The sequence below is a fragment of the Buteo buteo genome, chromosome 24 (genome assembly GCF_964188355.1).
Source record: "Buteo buteo chromosome 24, bButBut1.hap1.1, whole genome shotgun sequence".
Taxonomy (NCBI): domain Eukaryota; kingdom Metazoa; phylum Chordata; class Aves; order Accipitriformes; family Accipitridae; genus Buteo; species Buteo buteo.
Window position 1 is genome coordinate 13195086 of NC_134194.1, and position 22585 is coordinate 13217670.

The 22585-nt window shown below is 38.7% G+C and overlaps 1 long non-coding RNA gene across 2 annotated transcripts in view; it reads right to left on the reverse strand.

Annotated features, from left to right (window-relative positions):
* LOC142044401 (uncharacterized) overlaps positions 1-22585 on the reverse strand; it is a 69988-nt gene that overhangs the window by 32893 nt on the left and 14510 nt on the right. For both annotated transcript variants that reach the window (XR_012654306.1, XR_012654307.1), the window contains exons 2-3: positions 19476-19563; positions 15049-15133 (exon numbers count right to left, since the gene is read on the reverse strand). This is a non-coding gene — a long non-coding RNA (uncharacterized LOC142044401). The remainder of the gene's footprint in view (positions 1-15048; positions 15134-19475; positions 19564-22585) is intronic.

A 22585-nucleotide genomic window follows, 5' to 3' on the forward strand; every position in this document is an offset into this window, starting at 1 on the left:
ATCCCCTATATTTATCTCGGGTCAGTACGATGTTACTCCTAGCCCCCCTTGAACAGAGAAGGCTCCCTGTCACATGTGCATCCAAACTTTACACATTTGGCCGACCTTTACTCTCTGCTAAGCTGCTAAAACCTCAAGTTTTATCTCTTTTTAATCAAGTAGCAAAAGAGAGCTATCAGACAGAGGGCAGGGACCGATGGAAAGCTGGGACTTAAAAGGGGACTGTCTGATGGATATTGTTTACAGCTTTCAGGGCAATTTGGTTTCATCTCACTGCAGCAGGAAAGATCCTCTGAGACAAAGATCTCCTCACCGCTGTCCTGGCAACACGGTGACAGCACCAGAGCACTGAATAGAGGCCCATGGAAATGTAACTCTAAAGGAAAAGGCTTATCATAACATATAATGTGTAATTACACCACTCTGGAAGAAAGCAAATTTTTATGTTTGAGTGAAATGCATAATCAATAATCAACAGGTCCTTTCAGCTCGTAGCTCTCCATCCACACTGTGCTATTGAATAACAATGATGTTTCACTGCAGCAGCTCCAGGCAATGCTCTGAAATGCAGTTTGTTGACATAAATTCTTCTGTTAATCTTATTTTCTGAGGATTAATGTATTTGCAGGTTTTCCTCAATATGAAATTAACTATACTTATGGTCTGTACTCAGGTTTCATATACAGGGTCTTCCCAAGTGTTAAATCTTGGAACATTTATGCATGTAAAAATAGCAAAAATAGGGCAAAAATTCTAATAAGCACTTGTCCTCTTTTGTACTAAGTGTGATTAGTCATTATGAGTTCTCATAAGCCCAGGATTATTTCAAAGCTAGGAAATTTAAACCATCCCTCTAGTTAGTAAAAACTCGTTTATTTGCTGATTTTTCAAAGTAGATAATACCTTTTCTCTTCATCAATAAAAGAATCAAAAATTAAAATTTGATCAGTTATAATCTTGACTATTAAAGCACAGCTAACATTGATTGGCATCAAGTGTCTGATGAACTGTTGCACAGTCAAGCGATTAAATCCTGGATTTAGTACTAATATTAGAGAGCACCTTTTAAAATTCACATTTTGTATTTTGTATATTCATTTCTGTAGTGCTCCAGCCATAAAAAGATCTATAAAACTGAATATTTAACTTTTTATCACTCCTGGTTTTTTGTCATTTTTATATTTTTATCATTAACATCACACCACATAAAAAATTAAGATAAATTAAGCACAGTAAATACTTAAAAACTAGTTAAAAGTTGTTGCACATTATCTTTGTTTAGTATAAAATAGAACCTGTTGAAGCATATGCATCCTAGATGCATAAAAGGAATAACATAAAAAAGATGCCTGAATAAAACACTTGTTCAAATAAATGCAAAACAGTTCTCATTTATTTTGCAAATTTCTGTCAGAAGCATACACTGCCTAGGGTTTCTCACTTCTTATGTATTTGACCTTGGAGCTCAGGATGAGAACTCCTGAGTTGGTGGTTCCACAATAGTTCATCTATCTTTTTCATTGCACCACTTTAAGAAATAAAAGGACTCAGTGCATGAGCAGTATGTTATCTAGAAATTCTCCACAAGAAATCTTGCTTTGATTGTGAGGCAAGAAGCTTTTATAGTTCATACAGCTATTCTCAGCAATTGCATAGCAATTTCCATCTGCAGATCACCATAGAGATTAACAACTGATCTGTATCAATTTTCTCCATCCAAGTCTCCTCACAATTAATTGCTCCATAAAGAAGTTTCCTCACCATTCACTGCGATCACAAGCCAAGATACCTGATCCAGAGGCTTCCCTTAGAGCATGCCTCCCTGTGCTGAGCAGTCTCTCTGTCAGCATCAGGAGGTGAGCCCCTGAGACGGGCATTCCCAGCACACCCCTCGCAGGTCCTCAGTGCTCTGAAACAAGACCTCACACTGGGCAGCTAAGTCCCCCAATACTGTCTGTGTTGCCTGACTGACTGCCCCAAGTTTTATGAATGTGAATCTTTCTTACTTTCCCTGCATAATTTATACGTAAACGTTCTGCCCATGAAATAAAAAGAGCTCATCTGGGTGCCTATGCTCTCATAATTCATAACTTGAATAATATTAGCATCAGGTTTGCTTTTTGTGAGCATTCATACAGAGAAGAAGCTCACTGGCAATGAAAAGAAGAGATCGGAACAACCAATAAAAGGAGCTGAATCAGATTATTTTTGTTGTATTGGCCCAGTGTATTGGACTAAGCGACCAAGCTTCTTTTACAAAGACACAGTTTATTGTCACACTACCAGCAATTTTCTTGCTACACTTGCAGTGCGGCTCCACAGAGGGAGAAGTATTATCCTGGTCTGCTCCCAGGGTCCCTTCCATCTCATGCTTGAAAGCGTTAAAGTTCTAATGCTACATTAAATGTCTTACAAAATGTCACTGGTTGCAGAGTACAGGTAATCGCATCCCTCCAGTAAAGCAGGGTGAAAGACCCCAGAGCTAGCTGGGCTCTCAGCAATGGACTCTAGTGTAATGACTAAGAATAAAATCCATACGTATTATCTCATCTCTAGGCTGTAACAAAAATCTAATGCATCAAGAGAAATTACATCTTTTTTTCCTTTAAAGGTGCATATTCACTCTGTTAATTGAAGAGCAGACACTGGAAATAAACAGGTAATGGCTTCTTGCTGTAAATAATTTATTTGGCATTGTAACAAACATAACAGCCCTTTCTGCTCTCAGTCCACAGCTTTCCTTACCTAGCTACTACTGCTAGGCTAATTGTCTTTGCTTGCAAATATATTTGTATTATACGAGCCTTTCCATTAATGCTCTGAGATTAAATGTCATAAAATTAGATGTGTTTTTCAGTAACACTTGAAAATGTAGTACCTGAATTACAGCAATGGCTGCAACAGTGCAGCTGTAAACATGATACGTTGCACTGAAAAGAGAGTCTGAAATTTTTTATTGATCTTAAAATCTTCCATGTGGTTTAAAGTTAGTGTTATGATAGCAATAGCAAGATTCAGCAAAGAATTTCACCCCAAATCACTTCAGCATCTATAGCTAGTGCAAGAAAATGACCACAGTATATGCGGTTACCTAGATCAAGGTGAACCATAGTGCATATATAAACATACATACATATAAATGCACACAAATAAGAACTTTCTATTTTACAATTGCTGCTCTTCAACTGATCTACTTTGTACTCTCTTAAGAAAACAGATAGGAGAGATGAAACAGTATCATATCTCCAGGATGCATTTAGAAAATATCTTTGCAGCTGAAAAAACGCAGTGTTATCTGCTAAATTAAGTGTGGCTCTTTCAAGGAGACAGTGGAGTTCCAGCTACTGGAGAAAAGGAACATTTATTTAGGAGAGAGAAGAATGAGTGAAAATATGTTTATTCTATTACCCAGGGCCGCCTTCACTCATCTTTTCATATGTTTTCAAGACATCCTAGTGAAGAATTAGGAACCAGGGCACAGGGTGAAATCAGGAGCCCACCCAGCCCAGAACACAGTGCCTCAGAGGAAAACATGAAACAGGAGGCTGTCTTCACTGTCCAATACTCCCTGCAGTACTTTGGTATTCAACCTGGTTGTTTTTCTTGCTTCCTGGTTTATTGAGGGCTATGAATACCATCTGCAACAGAAATCATAGTGCCCATCATGAACTGAAGGACCTCAAGCCCTCACCATGCACTCAGAGGCTGGCTGAACATGCTCCCCTACATGGTGCCTCCCTGAGCCAGCTTCCCCTGCTCACTGCCTGACCACGACTCTCTAGCCATCGTTTTCCAGCTGTTCTGACACTTTTTTGTTGTGTAACTTCAGATGCAAGAGCAACAGTTATTGTTGAAAAGGAAAGAGTAGAAAAGTCACAAGTACTATTATGAAACAATAATCCTGTCAAGAGCAATCTGAACATTCAGCATTGCCAACCACAAAGCCCCTATCAAACCTCTGTTGGAGTACAACCCTGTTTCTGAGCCCAGAAAACAGTATTTTTCATCAGCTGAATTATTTCATAGGAAACATGAATGCAAATATGACGTTAGTTAGTGAAGCGTATTTGGTGACAGCCTTACAGCTGTGTAGAAGAGTCATGTAACGTAACATTTTTTCAATTGTTCCAATTATTGCTCCCAGATATTGAAAACTGCTGGTTTGCACCTGGAAAATAACCAAAGCTGGAAGACATCTCTATTACCATACTAACTTTTTTTTTCCCCTCATTTTTAGAATAGATTTCAGGATTTAGATCAATTACAGTGGAAACCAAATCCTTGTGTGTCCCCCAAAAGCTACACATGTAGCAACAGCACTCAAGGGCACACATGCACCCTGAGTGAATAAAATGCTTTACCCTGGTCTGCAAGCTCATGCTAATGAAGTCTCCTTCAAGATCCTTGAGTGCTGCTCTGGTGATATACCCAAAAGAGGTACTAACTTTGGTCATTTTTCATGGACTGAATCACGCAACTCCAATCACCTCTTCTGTTTCTCTGTCATCTATAGAAAAATCCTTGAAGCTATCTACCCCTAATCACACTGATTATAATTCAGTTCCAAATTAGTGATTAAAAAACAATACAAGGACTGGAACAGGACAGAATGCTGGCCCAGAAAACCATAAATCTATGAAAAATAGCACTGTTCAACAGCTGTCCAGATTTAATTTTAGGATAAACAGTAGAACATATCACCTCTTGTTCTGTCTAGCATTGATTTAATAGTTGCAGTACTAATTTAAATCATTTAATTTGCAGAAGTTTTAGGTCCATCATCTGTTCCCACAGCTCAGTCAATACCACGGCTCAGCTCACACAAGAAATTGATCTGCAGGCCACTCTTTACAAGACAGATTAATTTTTGTCAATTGATTGATTGGCCTCTGTCCACTACACATACTAATTTTGGACTATTTAAAGCTTATAAGGCTTTATATAGGGATTCATTGATTTCACAGAGTAATAAAATGATGAATGGGTGTTCAGCCAAGAGCAGATAACTGATGCAAGCTCCAGGAGAGAGACCAAAATAATCCCCACAGAGTGGAAAGTGCAGAGTTGCAATGCCCCCTCTGTTTCTGTTCAGATTTTCCCCAGATGGTTGTTGGTTCACTCTTCCAACCCATGCTGACCAAAGCAATACTTAGGACATCTCCAGGCACTTCTACCATGTGTGTGCCTCAGGGGTGCTCTGCTGCCTCCCAGCCCTAATGTTCAGATAAACATCTCCTGGTTTAAACACAGCTGCAAAAGCCAGCCTGTCCCTGGCCCCATCATAGAGGGTAACAATGCACTCATTTTTTACAGTCTTTGCTTCTGCCTCTCTTATCTCTTAGTGGGGCATATTGAAGCTTTTGATCACTCTTTGTTAATGCTCTAAAAAGTCACATATCCTTCCTGGAGATCAACTTCAGTATTATCGTTATTTGCCTATGATTTCATATACAAATGAATGCAATACACATGCCCAAAGGTAATCAAAATAACATTTTTCCTGATAAAATATCATGTCTTTAAAAGCATTTTCATGTGAAGAAATTAAGACATTTCTGGTGTTTGAGAAGGTTTTGTATTCATTCAGTTATCTCCTAAAATTTCCCAGTTGACTGAAGAACTGATCTCACCATCCGTTTTTGTGTAGTTAGCCCTATCACAACACAGCTGGGAAACACAAACCTGAACTTTTACTCAGTGCTTTTTCCAGGTAGGGTTTAAGGTGTTAACAAAATCTCTGGTATATATAGCACTGCTGACAATCTAGTCACTGCAGGATACCAGCTGAGACCACCTTCCTTCTGCAATTGCAGTTCAGTTTTCCAGTATGGATGGAGGACTGTTTTCCAGAGGGTGAGCCTCGTTTAGATCTTATTTCTCTTATCAGTCTGCTGTATTCAATGTTTTTCAGCTTACAATGTTAAGATGTGTGAACTACATCTTCAGTTTAGTCTTTGTACCTTGGCAGTATTGAGTCTTATAAACTGAAACATGTAATAACAATGATTCTCTTCAGCATTCCACAGTATTTTATATTACAAAATCTGGATGCCTAGAAAATAAGAACCATCACAAATAAATAATAAACATATGAATCTGGAATATCAACCAGCACCTGGACACATGAAGTATGTCGACCAGAGGAAAACCATCCAGCACATTCTCTGTTGGAATCTGCAGAATTATATTGGCTCAAGGAACCTGAACCAAAGCCTCTTTCTTTCTGCAGGTTATAGTGTCAGGATTTACTTTCAGACAGTCTGTTAAGTACTTTGTATGCTCCCCACAAAAATCTCCTTGGAAGAAGATTTCTCTCTATATATAGTTCTTATAAGCACGGCTGATTCATGCAGGTCTCCACAACACGCTGCTTTCAATTTTGTCTTGTTGCCATACCATATGTTTTTTGAACTACCACTTCAGCCCACTCCAAATTCCATCAGATGGCTTCAAAGGCAATGATAAATGGCCACGGAGGAAAGCACTTCAGCGCAAAGTCTGTTCTGAGCTACACTTTGTAAATGAGCAGTAACTCTTTTGATTTCATTGCAATTACACTGATTTCTACACCAGCATAACTATCTGGCTCTCCATTTTCCTCTTCCATCAGAGATATGTATACATTTTGTATTTAGAGATTTTGTCATGCTGAAAAATAAATCTTCCACACAACTTCCTGCTGGTTGGAATGCATTTGCAATGGAACTTATTAATTAGCATGCCATTGGACTATAGCCTTTCCAATTAGGAAATCTTTGGAACTTCAACTAAACTGTTAATTGATGTTACTGCCCTCAGATTACCAGATTTTGTAGATACAGATAAAAAGGAAAAATACAGAAGATCCAGAATTAATAAATAATAGCAGCAGGTTTTCATTTTTCAGACTGCTGTTTGTATCCTTTTAGGACAACTATACTATACTGGCTGAGTGCCCCAGGAACATATGTGCGCTTTTTTATTTTATTAATGATTATGTTGTCTTTGTGTGCTCTGAAATAAGGATACTTTCTCAAACATGGCTGTACAACCAAGTATTAACAGGACTCCTGGGTCTGCCTCAGAACCTGGAGCTAGAATTTCTTAAAGCCTGCCAAAGAGGAATGTTTTTCAACCTCTTCCTATACAAAAACCTTTCTGAAGACACAAGAAAAAATAAAATCTATCAGCTGTCTTCTGCAGCATCAGCATCACGGTACTCATTTACAAGCAAGTAAAAATAAATTTTCTGTTCTAGTTTATCAGGTTTACTTTTACCCATCTTGTTTATTTGCTGGTTGCATGCATAGGAATGTGTGTATGCAGCTGTAGTTGCACATTTGCAAATACTTCACAGGCTGTTTTTTCATGTCTTACAGAAACACAGCCACAGCCAAAAGGCGCTGAAGCCTGAGTGTTATTATGCTGGGAGGCAGCTACGAGGTACAGACCTGGAAGCCCAGAAGTTCCACTGTTGCAGTGCCACTATGCAGACCCTCCTTTATATGTATTTGGGGGGGGGAGCAAGGAGAGTTGAAGGCAGCTGCTGCTTCTTTCAACACATCAGAGGAATTTGTGAATCCTACCATCATATGCTGTTAGTCCTGCTTAGTTCCCTGTTGTTGAGAAAGAGAGAAGGTAAGGCTGGGACCCGGCAGGATAAGTCCAGCAGGTTGATCTGCCTGCTCTCACTACCGCTCACTCTAGAGGAATTCTTGCCCTGGGTGGCAGGCTGGCATTCCTGCCCCAAACAGGCTGCAATGTACACAGGTGCCCACTCTGTGTTTGGTCTGCTTGGGTATCTGGTCCTGAGCAGGAAGGGGTTTTGCCAGGATGCTATAATCATGCATTTACCCAGGTCTTTCCTGCTCTCTTCCAGAATCTGACAGCCTCTAGCTAGGAGGGGGAAGAGGTTATGAGCTGTAGTTAGACCTCTTATGACTCACACCTAATTTAGGTGCAACTACAACTAAAGGATCTAAAGTCATGGGAACAGTAAGACCTGTACAGTCCAAGAAGAGAAAACAGAGTGGTATCTAAACTGTACATTTCTAAGAGTTAATCTGTTTCTCACCAGGATGCTTGTCAAGTTCTTGAGAGAGAGACTGACATACACATAACAGACCTGAAGCATTAGCCTGGCTCAAGATCCCATTACAAGAGCCTTCATCCTTCAAGAAATCAAATGGTGAAGATCTGCTGCGTGAGGGCTGCACTCTGCCCACCCCAGCAGAGAGCAGCAGTGACATCCCCCTTTGCAGGGTGGTGGCCAAAGGAGGAATTCTGGGGTACCCATGGCAAAGCATGAGGGAGCAGAGATCTCTGCAGGAACCATCCCCCTTTGCACAGGAAAAGAGGCACCAGCCCTGTCAGAATCCTCGATGTACAAGAGTCACAGGAGATACTCATTTAACCCTTCCTCTTTATAAAGCAGCAGTAAGAGAAAAGAGCGGGGGATTTAGGGAAAACCAAGGAGGTGGACAGTGGATATGGGTCATAAAGGAAGGTCCAAGATGGTGAAGACTTCTTTAATTGCATATATGTGCTTTTAAATTAATTTTATAGAATATATTAAAATTAATTTAGCATATAGACTCTAATTGTGCATCAGGGTTGTCGTGGTTCTCATACCTAACTCAAAAACATAGCACTATACCAGCTACTAGGAAGACAATTAACTCTATCCCAGCTGAAACCAGGACAGTATATGTACAAATAGCTCAGTATCCTGCTGGGAAACCGTCTGAAGAGATTGGAGCAAAGGCAATATTGTGGTTCCCACCACAGGGCTTGGGGAAAGCTATGCTCTCCCATCCTGGCTTTGCCTCTTGGCCTCTTCAATCCTGTGAATATAGTTCCCTACTTTAAAAGGAGGATATTTAATTATAGCTGGGTATTTTAAGTTCAGGAGAGAGGAAGGAGGGGAGAAGCAAACAGTTTTAAAGATAAAACAATGCCCTTTTGTTTATTTTTTCTTTTATATGGGAATTCTACTGCCTTGCTCTTATTTACTCTTACTCTAATTTAAAGTGACATCTGTGTTTAAAACAAACAAGCAAAAAAGAATTTGTATGTACTATCAAACACTGAGAAAATAGAAAAAATGTTGACTAATAAGACCTTCTCAAAATACTGTCACAGATAGGGTAGTTGCCTGGGACTCAGAGATTCTGTGTTTTGCACCTACTCATATCACTGTTTTGCCACTGAGACACACAGAAGTTGAGATAGCATTACTGGCCTGTTTCATGAATTGCTTGGAGACCAATGGATGAAAAGCAGATAAGAGCAGGAATATAATTAAACAAGGATCCAGCATTTTTCTTGTTCCCTTCCCCAGCTCTCACACCAGCATGATTTGGCATTAGGCAAATAGAGAGGATTATTCACTCTAAATCCCTAGTTAGACAGAATAAATCAACAGCTGCAAGCCATGTGATAAAACCATGTCCCCTATCGCAAGTATTACCTTTGAGACAGATGTACGTTTCTGGTTGGAGATCTGCTGCATGCAGCCCGTTCCTCAGCAGGTTGGGTTGCCTTCAGACCACTTAAGGCAGCAATTACTAGCATATAGTTTGCAGACAGCATCCTGGGAGACCCTCCAGGCTTGCTCATGCCATGGGAAATAATGTATTGAAATTCAGACTGACAGAAAGAGAAAAACACTATATCATCTGTGGGGTGCTACGGGTTACATGCTGGTGATCATGGGTATAGGTGTAGAATGTGTGGAAAGGGAAGGGCAGAACAAATGCTCTCCATGGAAAGCTCTCCTATTCAGTGTCAAAATGAAGAGCACATGAATCTGTGCTGCTCTACTGCATCATTCCCAAAATATCTGTCCTTCATACAGGCCTATGCAGAAAAACATGCAATGGGGCTGGGGATTTCCTTTTAGTAGGGACTGAAGTTCAGATTTAACATTTTAATTTCAAAATCTGTAAAACTGCTATTAATTGAAATGTTTATATTATAGTATGGCCAACAAGTGGAAATTCTGCAGAAAAGTTCACAGCTTTTTTCCTTTCTTTTTTCTAATGAAATTACTGCAAGTAGTTGGCTGTATGAAACCTTCCTTAATCATTTCAATAGCATGCCACAACAGAATTTACTCTGCTGAAATCCACAAAACTGTGGATTTGGATACTGCTTCATAAATAGCATGAACTGAAGTTAGATAACTTTCAAAGTGGGCAAAAATGTTTTTCTTGGGCACAAACCTGTAGCATTGGGGAGTTACAAGCTGGGAACGTAACAGAGACTATTTCACAAGCCTCGTTATATAGTTGCTATTGCAGAATCATAAAACTATATATTAAAAATTTATCTGGATGGCTTTATTCTACTTTCCTTTCACCTCTCCTATAAATGCATCAGAAGCAGACACAATAAAAAAGGAGGAATATTTATCACCTTCATTCCTTTAACAAGATCTGGACATCAGCCTTTTCTAATAAAATTACAATAGAAGTGTGATTAAGTCCCAAGATATAAAATGATGGAAACTGTGCAGAAATTTAAAGCTATGTCATTAATAAGTGATATTTGCACAGTGCTGGACCAGATAAGATGGGGAGAACTTAAGGTCTCAGAACTTAAACCTGCATTTTATCCAGAATTCATTTCCCCTACTCACATTCTCAGCAACTACATGGCTATTTCTCTACAGTTGAGAGGTTTTGTTAGCCAATCTACAAATGTCTCTTGTATTGAAAAAGTGAAAATGGGCAGCTTTCCATACTAATAACATAGTAAAGAACTGAAAAAGCTGCAGAGCAGGCTTTATATTGTCAAAGGCATTACGAGGATAACATCAAAATTTGGGATGAATAAAAATTACAATTAAGGATACAGAACTAAAATACACTGTCATTGTATTAAAAAGTACCTTCACTAATGCAGTTTTCAAAGACATTTACAGGATTGTGGATTGGCAGCTAAATTTTGAAGATACAGTATTAAATAGGAGCAGTAATAGAAGAGTTGCTTTTTTAAAAATTTTAAATAAATCCTATATTTCAGGGGGTTTCAGGTAAAAAGAAGAATACATTATAACTCATCACTAATCACTAGATTGGCATCTGTTTCTCATCAAAATATAGTATGTCTAGGTTATCACTTAACCTCTAAAAATGAGATGTAACAAAGACTAAATAAATTTGATCATGCTGGGAAGATATCAGAAAAACATATACCGGAATTTTTTTTTTTTTCAGACACTCAGGTAATGAACATTTCATGTCCACATGTGATAATGCTTTTTCTGACATGATTTTTTAAATATATAGCCTACAGGGCTGTAACAGACCTCTAAAGTCAAAGGAAGGTTAAATTCCTGGGTGTCTTTAGTTTCTGACAGTAACAGCTGGTATATCTCCACACTGAAAGCCCATTCATCTGGTCCATATTTAGAAGCTAACAAACAGATGTCAACATCTGAGTTAGCTATCTAGACTCCCTTCAGTATCAGAGGGGAGAAGCTGGCATTCCTAAAGGGCAATTCATTCAGTCTACTTTAGGAGGAGAGGAATCATCCCATAAAGGTGCTGCTTTGCCAGTGAGGATAACCTGGACAAGGAGCTCAGAGCTGATGTATACATGACAGATATCTCAAGTTAGAGGAGATGAATTCTACCATAAACCTGTATGTCCAACATCTTACTAGTACAGGAGGCTCATGATTCTTCTTAGGGGGAACATTTGCAGCTGGCAAGGAGTCCAACAGACAGTGTTTATGTACAGATATTATTCTCCCAGAGAGAGAAAAGTAGGCCAAAGATCAGCTATGTGCATTACACATCTCGCTGCACTGTGCTATTCCTATCTAACTTTTCACAAAACTTAATTCAAGGTCTTCTGGGACTACAGTCTTCAGTTTGGGCTGAAATAGCTGTTCAATAAAGATAGGAGGCATCTGTGATTCTGAGCAAATATATGCTTTGGCTCAGAGGCACCAGAGTTCTGGGATGCTGAAAAGCAGCACGTCATTGGCTTCTGAATCTGGCAGGTGTCACTCCTGAAGGAATCTAAAAGAAATCCTGAGAGCCTGCTGGCTTTGATAGGCAGAGGTTCACAGGTGCACTAAAGCTGCCTCTTGGGTTCGGCTTACAGGAGGTGACAGACAGTGAACTGTAGACTAAGAAGAGAAAGGCCTCCTTTGGGAAAAGCTTTCTGAGAGCATTTTCATCAATGCAGAGCATGGATCTTCTCTACATTTCAATCCCACTGCTTATTATTCTATGGAACTTCCTTGCCAAAAATAACCTCAAAAGGGTCAGAAGCTAAGCCAAAGGTCCATCTAAGCATGGCTAACATTTACTTGTTCACAAAGTTTTCAAAAACATGCACATTACCAGCCGGGCTCTGACAGCAGAACATCAGCATATGGAAAAGAAAATCCACTTTTTCAAACTAAAAATAAACATGAGCTGTTCTGCTGCTTAACTTAACTGCCAGCATTTCTGAGTCTTCCTTTTGCATTCTGTAAACCCATATCTTAAATTTAGAATAAGGGTGATGGACAAATCAGGCTGGAGAAAAAGGGAGGTCCCACATCTCAGCCTCAACTTTGCCTCACATAGTTTCAGAAAGCAGGCATCAGCCAGTGCTTTTCTTGTGTGTAAATACGGGATATAGGCAGCACTAAACTGAACGTAAAGTATCCCTGCAGTCACATGGCCAGTTTCCTGCACTGTGAGGAGAGAACTTGTACTGCTCTAGAAAGTGCTAACAAAATAACGGATGTTCCCTTAGCTTCTCCCCAGTAAAGCCCTGCTTTGTGAACACAGCTGAAAACCTGGGATCTTCATAAACCTCACCTGAAGTACAAGGGATGAGTATAGTACAAGCCCTCTGTTATAGTCTTTATTTTTGGAACACACTCTTCCAGCAGAAAAAAAGCAATATAGGAAGGCAGTAGAAAATACTAAAGCCTTTGATTTTGAAACAATCTGTACGGAAAAGGACACTTTTCTCATGTGCTGCAGTTAGTTTCTACCAGAATGTTTTTTTTACAGATGGATGCACTTACTGAGCTGGACCACCCAGGAACTCATGATAGACGACAGAGGAGAAGCCAAAAGCCTTGACTTTAATTTCTCAATGCTAACCGTGATCTTCACAAAATAGAGGTAGCACATTCATGAGGAGCAGAGGGGGACTCCTCCGTGAATGTCCAGCAGTCAGTTTTCCCTCCAGAGGCTGCATAAGTGATGCTCCAAAGGACTGTGCAAATGTGGAGCTAAACACCACAACCAAGGAGATGGGATATTCCACATTGTTGCACAACAAAGGACATGCTCTATTTACATTTTATTTCATCTCACTGCTTGGAAGATGAAAGTAATTTTTCTGATAGCAAATCTTTGTGTGGTGACATTTTTTACCTAATGAAGGCTGGAGCAGCACTGCCCATCACAAAATTACAGAATAGGAAAGTTTTGAGATACAAAAATCAATTCAGAATATTAGTCAGATTTCAGCAGCAAAAATAAAATGAAAAAAAGTTATATTTTCTGAAACATTGTATATATTTATAACATTCTTTCCATTGTGACAGGACTGTGGCCAAAGCATTTTTCATAGCAACCCCTGTTGCCTCAGAGACAGTAACATCAGAAAAGTAGAGTTAGATCCCTATAATATTCATGGAATTATTTTATTTCTTAGTCCCATAAAACTATCTCTAACTACTTAACCAGTAATCATCTCTGAAAATAGCTAGAAAATATGTTTGCATATTTCGACAATGTAATTATGTTTATCTTTAAAAGTCATCATTAATAATGCTTCTGATTTTTTAAGTATTATGTTAAATGAAGAAACTAAATTATTGTAGAGTATTTCAGTTTTACCAACATAAATAAAGAAAAATACAATATCTCTACAAGTAGTTCTGGAAATAATTTTGGCAATTAAAAAAAAATTGCTACCTTAATCATCACAGATTGCCTTCATCAACTTGAAAGTAGGGTGCATCTGTCACAGTAGACTATTTTATGTTACATGCACATGTATGCACAAACACACAACTAATTCCAATATAAAAATTATTTTCAGCCTTTCTCTGTACGCAGATTAATACATAATTTCTGCAGAAACATTTGAAGCATCTAAAGAACAGCAGGACATACTTTGCTTTCATCCAAAACATTTTATAACTGTCATTTGTGAATACTTAAAATCACTCAGAGTGGGAGGGGAAATTCTTTCACTGGCTGTAATGGTGGATGAAAAATGTATGTGCTTCAGGGAAAAGGAAATAGTTCTAATATGCAATAAGTTATCTGAGGACAAGGGCAGGGGAGAGCAGGGTGCTGTTTGTTGTTGAACATTTCCTAGAAGACAGCATCTATAAACAAGCTATGTCTACTAATAACTAAAAACACAGAAATTGCAAAGTTGGAAAGAGTGGAAAAAACTCTTCAGTGTTCAGACACAGAGTTCATCTGATATTGGGCAAATACAATCAACTGTTAATTTTGTGCCATTTTCTAAAGTGTAGCAAGTGGCACTTCTTGCAGTGAATCCAGGCTCCTCAAAACCTATAAAAGGCCTTTCTTCCAGAACACAAATAAGGTATTTCAAAGAGAGGTGACACTACCCGGAAGAAAACACATTGTTTAAAGCAACAGTGGTCCATATCATAGAATTGAAATCCCTGTGCCCAGAGCAAATACAGAAGTGCCACTGTTAGAGAATCACTGCATAATTTCAGTTGGAAAGAGGCTCTGGGTATCTCTGGTCCAACCCCCTCACTCTAAGCAGGACCAGCCTTAATGTTAGATCTGGCTTCAAGGTGGGAACACATTTCTCAGGGCCATCCCTGTTTCAGGTGTGAATGTCACCAAGGATGGAGATTCTCTTTCCTCTCTGGACAAACAGTTCTCATTTAAATGTCAATTGTGTGTAGTTCTATGTATGTGCACATCTCAGTAAAAGAGAAAATACAATGCTTCTGGAAAAGCAGAGCAGTACCATAGTTATAACTATAAACAGGGTGAAGCTCAGGTGCTGGGATGTCTTGGCAGGCATCTGTAGGAAGCTGAACTGCCAGTTGTGGCTTACCTTGGCGGTGAAAGTCTCTGGCTTTATTCGGTCTTCTGCCTTTCCGAAGAGCACTGCATGTTCCATATTTCTCTGTGCTGGAGACCTGGGGGGAAAAAAAAAAAAAAAAAATCTATCAGATGAGCAGGCTTAGCATTTAATGAGGGGTTGGTGGGCAGCAACCTTCTTTTAATTAATGTAATATTAATATGTAAATTAGCAAACTGCTTAACAAGAAAATCCAAATAAAGCTTAATCAGCTTGTGCATATAAATCATTTCATATTATACAGTCTACTCAGTCCTTGAAGGCTAATGTTAAACAAAGGGAGAGCTCTCTGCAGAATTTCTAAAATGACAGGTGGTTCCAGTTCCAGGTACAACAGACTAGTTGCTATTTTATGCCCCCGCTGTGCTGAAAACCAGCAAGGTTGATCCAAAGAGCAAATGGGAACATTTATGAAGACAAGCCAAATAAAAAACTTTTACCAGAATAGTGGGTAAAGAAATAGTTACAATGACTGGCAAGAGCATTCCAACTCAAGTGCTATTTTTTACTTCATTAGACAATAGGTAAGTGGAATAAATGGTATGTAAATTAAGTACACTTATTTTAGAAAATTAATTATAAAAATCACTTTCAGATGGGGCTATAGGTATGTGGAGGCTTATCTGATTGGGAGAGTGGAGACAAAAACACTGAGATCATTCATGAATCCCATTAGATTTAATTAAATTAAGACTGTGAACAAATATGCCAGGAAGAATGTTGAGATTTTGGCTTCTGTCCCAGTTATTTTCTTGGGGGCTTTCCTCTAGGGCATTATTTGTGTATCTCTTCTGCTGACTGAACTTTTTCAAAGTCAAGTTTTCTGGTGACCCTATGCCCTAATATTTACTATAAAAGAAAGAATAAGCTCATGCACAACTGATAAAAATGATAAAGCTGCAGCATTTACTTTTGTGCTTGATTTTAGAAGGTTAACAGAAAATACTTAACCTTGAGACAGATGGTGGGGCAATGAAGGAGGGTGAGTTTTTTTCTGCTTTAGAGTGAAACACAATTTAAGGTGACTCCTTCTTCCAGTGCCAATTACCTTTTATTCCACCCTTTGAGGGTTACCTCTCACTGGTTGTAAAACACCTCCAGTGGTAATTTTGTTAATATGTAAACCTCCTTTGGGTACATCTTGCCTTAGAAATTTTAAAAATAGAAAATACTATTCAGATCATACACTCATACTCCAGCCCAGTCAAGTTCATTGTATTTTATCCAGTAATTCCTGAACACAGCTTAACAGACTGGAGCTGAATTTAAGACTATAGACAGCCATCAATTTGTAATTAATAGCCTTTTAAGATGAAGAAACTACCAGATCTCTCAGATGCTGTTTCAGGGTCTCATTACTCTCACCGATAACATTATTTGCACTTCTTCACTTCTTGATCCTTTATTTATTACACAATTGAGGAGGGGAAAAACAACATTTTGTTTGAGCCAAAAGGTTACACAAGTCGTTCTGGAATCCCTGGCTAAGTTATATCTCAACTTTCTGTCACGCTCGTACAGAGTGGACTGTAAGCCTTCAGTTAGCTTTTACTTTCAACATAATATTATCTGACAGAGCAATCCAAGAAGCGGTGAGGAAGAATGCTTAGTTCTAAAAATATTTTTTTAATAATATGTGAGCTGATAAACTCTCATGTCACTATAGAGAAAGGTGCAAGAAATCTTAAAATGGACAATTTTCTTCTTCCCAAGACATAATTTATACTGTGAAGCATGAGGGTTAACTGCTTTGTCGAATTCATATTAATTTGTTTTAGTATGATGATATCATTATTCATATCAAATATATTAATAAGTCAAACGTTTGGATGTTGTATTTGATAGTGCTAAAATTCTGAGACAGCTGTATGGGCTGTGGGGAATAAAACAACCCATTGACTCCAAACCTTTTCCATTAGATAACCAGAATAATATGCTCACAATATGCTTCCTTTATAAAAAATGATGACATGATAATCTTGTTTTTAATTCTGCGCTCACCCAGATGTGAGCACACAACAGAGGATAATATGGAAAACTCTTTATGTTCCCTTTTATGAGCTCAGCTTTGTAGCTAATTGAGTGATGCCATCCCAGGGGTAACAAAGATACAAACATCATCAGACATCCTGAAATTCCCAGAATGCAGTTGTTTACTGGATAGTAGCTTATTTTGTTTTACTAGCTTGTAAAAAATACCAATACCCTCCCAACAGGCTATCCTAATTAAGATTCATTGAATTTCAGTTTAAATTAAGAAGAATTAGCATTCCCTGTTTTTTAGATTTATTCTGAAAACAACATTTGAATGAGCAACCTACGGAGCTGCATATGTAAGATATGTCAGAAATGTGCTTGGAATCTGTACCCTTCAGCAATGACATATACCCATTTCTCTTAACCTGTGCCTGGCATGTTTTCTGTGTGCCACTCAACAAAAACAATGCAGCACAGTGACCCCAAAAATCTCCTCAGTCCTGAGGGATTGGGGGAGTTAGAAGAGGTGGAGGTTCTCTTTGAAAATTTTTTTATTAGAAATGGCCATGATGAGGTGGACACAGGTTTCCAGGACACCTGCTGTTACCGCTTAGTATATCTAAAAATTGGTAAGAACTACAATAAATATTTCATAATACTTAATTTACAAAGGCATTTTCACGGAAAGTGGTCATATTTGAGTATCTTCCCCTGCAATTCTGTAAACAGTTCAAGGTACAATCAGATTAACTTGATAGGACACATGGTGTAATTCAGTTTGTGCTCACACAGCAACTATTTTTGCCTTCAAAATGTGTGTTCTTTCTCCCTCATTGATTGTTTTAGGGCAGCAATCTGGAATATTCTCAGAGTCTTTCTTTGCCAGGAAGCACAAGTCTCTACTAAAAGTTGATTTATTCTTCCGCCTTTGACCTACTTCTGTAGATCATTTTTTCTGTGTTTGTTCTGTGCTCCTGACAGGAAAATTACTTGTTCGTATCTAGTACGCAGCAGAACAACGAAGCCAGGCCAGTGCAGACCCCGCACACTGGCAATTGTGCTGAACAAAGTGACATATTCAAAGGGTGTTTTGGCCAATACTGTCCTTTATGGGTGGTTGGGAAACAAGGAAGTGAAAAAGGGAAGAATTAGACTAGGACTTAATTAGTGCCAGCATCCAATATTTAAATACAGAATATTTCTATTAGATCAAACACCTGAGCTCAGGTGAGGCTGGTACTTCACAAGACAAATTTACTCTTGTCTAGTGTCAGCATGGGGCCCAACAGAAACAGGTTTGTGACTGCAGGCAGGACAGACAGAGACAGCTTCAGAAACAGAGGGTGCAGGAATCTATTCTACCGCCCCTTCACACTGTCAAAGAACAGAAGGTGTAGCTCAGTGCACCATACATGCCATTCAAGGTCATGGGATCTTCTATGCTACAGCTGACATTAGGAAATTGCACTCTGAAATGGGTTAGAAATGTGGTAAAATATGTGCTGGAGGTCACTGCTTTCATTATGTGGGAAAGTTCACAGGGTGCTTTGAGCACAGAACTGGGAAAACTATATTTATCTGTTCCCTTGTAAATAGCCAGTAACTAACAAGGTCCTTACCTGCACACAGAGGCATATTTAGCACAAGCAGTTCCTAACTATCAGATTATGGACAATATTTCTAATTCTCTGTAACATTTAGCTTCACAGTAAAAACTGATGCATGGATACATCCAGAGTCTTTACAATACTTGTTTTCTCTTGTTGCTTTTTAATTTGAAGTCCACATATACAGTGTTCAGCTTGCCACAAATGCCACAAAAATTGGCACTTCTAATTTTCCTTAGAAAGCATAGTGTAGACTGCAATTTGCAAGTTTTATGTAATTCTACGACTACAGCAGAAGGTGCATTCAACAAAGCAGTGTTAGGGCTTCATAAAGATCAAGTTGATTTTAACAGCAGAAAATCCCTTCCTTGTCACCAGACTGATCTCCAAATACTCAAAACCCTCTTCATAGGAAAGAAAAATGCCAGATGCTTTCTCAAGAGCAGCACTTGAGTATTTGCTGTTCATGACACTAAATATTTATGATTTTTGAAAGATTTGCTGGAAAATAATAGTTGTTGGCCTGAGCAAGTTTCCATATCAACTGCTTGCATCACTGAGATGCTTCCTGTTTTATATTTTGGTCACTCACTTGACTTTAAATAGAGGATTGTTTCACAAATCACTGATTTATGCTTGAAGCATGTTGGTAAAGCATTGAACAACATCATTTGCCAGGCAGTCTATATTCTCTAGAGATACACAACTGACTGAAGAGGTGTTGAGAGAAACCAATTAAGAAGCAAAAAGTAGTGTTTGGTACTGCATGTTCACAAGCTGTCAGTGAGCTGCTGTATCAGCACAAGAAGGGCTTACCCGAGATGGAGGGCAGCATATGGTCCCAGCTGTTCTGCAGTACGCGGTCTCTCAAGATCCTGGTCTTACTGCTCCAGTGCAGATTTGTCTGAAAACAGCAGTGAAAAAAACCATGATCCAGAAACATTTAACCCTCTTTTGCCTTAGCACTTAACTGCAAATGACCTGGTTTTAAAAGCAAAGAACTCATCAGTAAGTATTTTAGCACTAGAAAATGTGATGGGATTGGGCCATGGCAGGATGAAAATAAAGCAAAGGGATAACTGTTTAAAAAATACATTATTAACGAGATAAATTTAAATACCCAGTACACTGGAATCAGAAAAAGCACTCATTAACATAAAAAAAAGGGAATTAAAAGAGCTATTAATTTGCCATGAAATCAAGAAATGTAATGTTTAGCAGTGGTCTTATTTCATTTTTATAGTTTATCTTCTGCGTCTTTTTAAATATAGTTCATTTGTATTAGTGTAGTCAGTTTTGAGGCTGTAAACATTTTTCAGCTAAACTTTATTAATAATTTATTATTAGAAAAAGACATTTAAAATTTCCAAAGCCACCTCAATAGCTGAGATACCTAGTGACACTAATTTTAATGGAAAAAAAAAATTCCAGCCTTACAAAATACAGCTATACTTTTCAAAATTAGATTGTGAATTTGGACATATTGTTAAATTAAGCTGTAGCTTTATGGAAATATTAATAAGTTGCAGCAATATTTTTATCCTCAATATTGTTAACAGTATCAATGCATAGCTGTAGCAAAGGTTCAACTGGCACTAGCACATAAAATCTTTGGGGTGTTTAACTTTATGAAGTCGTTACATTTTGATTGATTTTTTTTCCTGCAAATTTTCCACCAAATTGATTTTTTTAATAATTTTGAGTACTGTGCATTTTAACAGACTTGCATTTTCTGATAGACTATGCCATTTCTGCCAGTTATTTCTGAACCAGGAAAATAAAATAAGAACAATTGCCCTGAACTGAGGCAGCTTTAAACCGAAGGTTTGGTGAGTGTATGTATTGATAAGAATCAAGTGTAAAGATTTTTGCGTAGAAACTCAAAACCCATCCCTTGGCTGGGATTTTGGTTTGGACTAAATCTTCTTGAGCCATCCCCCTTCTTGCCCCTTTGGCAAGACAGCTGCTGCTGACAGTTATGGATCTTCTTCTGTAGAAGGAACATTTACACAGACTAGGAACCCTCAGCCTGGAAAAGCTCAAGGAACATGCTACAAAGAGCTGGTCACCACGAGTGGCATGGAGGGAACAAAGCAGGAAAAACACACTGGATCTTCCAAAACAGGAATGAGGGAGCATCTAGCAAAACTAGCAAAGAGCAGATTCAAAATAACTACACTTCTTCATATCATGAGCTTGAATTCCTTGTCATGGGATGCTGCAGATGCCAGAAGTTTGCATAGATTGAAATGTCATTGAAAAACTCCTGGGAGAAAATCCATTAAAGACTCACATCAGCTGTGAATGCAATGTCTGTCACTGTTCTCATTTCTTTTCCCCATGAATAATCCCTAAGCAAAATTAGATATCAACTTCACTCTTTCTTTCTTTCTTTTACCTTAGTTGTGCATGCACAGCTTTTATATCACTTCAAAGGAGAGCATTTTTATGTGCCTTTCCAGTGAAAGGGCCTGAAGCTAAACCCAGTGCAAGGGCCAAAACAGGCTGCTGTAGAACTGCACAGGGAATTGGATCCACCTTTTCTCCTTAGAAAATTTAGGATTAAGGAAATCAAGTTTCTTCCAAGAATCCAAACTAACCCTTCTCTGGACAAAAACCTACCCCATGCTTGCTCAGTCAGACCAGAAAGGACTGCCACAAGAAACCATGAGAAGAAACGCTGGCTACAGAGAAATGGCTTTGAAGTGCTGGATGGCTCCCCCAGAGAAAGTGGCAGAGGCAGATTTGGCAGGCAGAGGAGATGTGTTTAAACAAGTCAAAAATCAGGAATTGTAAGTGGGGATGGAATTAAAACCCAATGAGCAGGAAAGCAGAGTTCATACATTATCAGGAAATTGTATTTCACTTGCATTTTATGAACCACATGTAGCAAATAATAGCTATGGATTTACTTGACAATCTTTGTAAACCCAAGACAATGGGATTCATTATCATCTTTAGAAGATGAACCTCCATTTCATTTCCTTCTGATCCCTTTCAGTCCTTAATTTCATTTCTTTCTAATAGCTGCTGACCTCAATAACCTAACTGAGGCAAGAAAGTTCTTTTTCACGCTTGAGTCTGTAGCTTCCATACCACCATCAGGTCTAGACTGAAGGGTCAAGGCACTTGCCAATATTTGCATTTGTAAAAGGAAACATTGCCAAGGTTTAAAAATTGTCATCATCGCCCTCATCAGGGAGATTTTCTGAAGGACCGTGAAATGTAGATAGAACAAAATCTGTGGTGGGCAAGCAATGAGGAAAGCTCACTAATAAATGTCCTCACTTAAAAATGCACAAGAATAGTTGACTATGGCCTGACTGGGGCATGACCCAGAAACATCCACGTGTAATTTAAGTTCTACATCATGCCCTATGCTATACCTCTGCAGCAATGGTATTTCATTTAATATTAGCAATAGTGGTACAAGATAAAAATGGTAGCAAGCGAGGAAGCTTCTTCATATTTGAAATAACATCTGGGGCACTTATGAAGGACATATTTCATTTTGAGTCACTGGACTGAAGTTGAGGCCAGTTTATGCTCTGCAGTGCAGCCGGCCCGGCAAACATTCCTCTGAGCAGGCAGTGCCAGGAGCAGGCTGAGACACAAGGGATCCAGCAGGACACAATCACTGTGTAATTCCTAGTAAAGCATTTTAAGAACTTTCTTTATTCTGTGACCATGAGGTACCACTTCCAGCCAGTTTCTTGCTGCTCACTAAGCAGTAAAGATTGAAAATGACAGAAGTAGGTTTTCTGACATTATTTCTTTGTGTTGATTGTTACCACGGGTCACAAACTATCTGCCTTTCGATGTTGCAACCTTTTTCCTTTCATCATATGAGAAGCAGTACTGTTTTCCAAAACACTGCCTAACTAAGGAGTTCCTGGAAAAAACTTGTAGCCCATATGGCTGCAAAG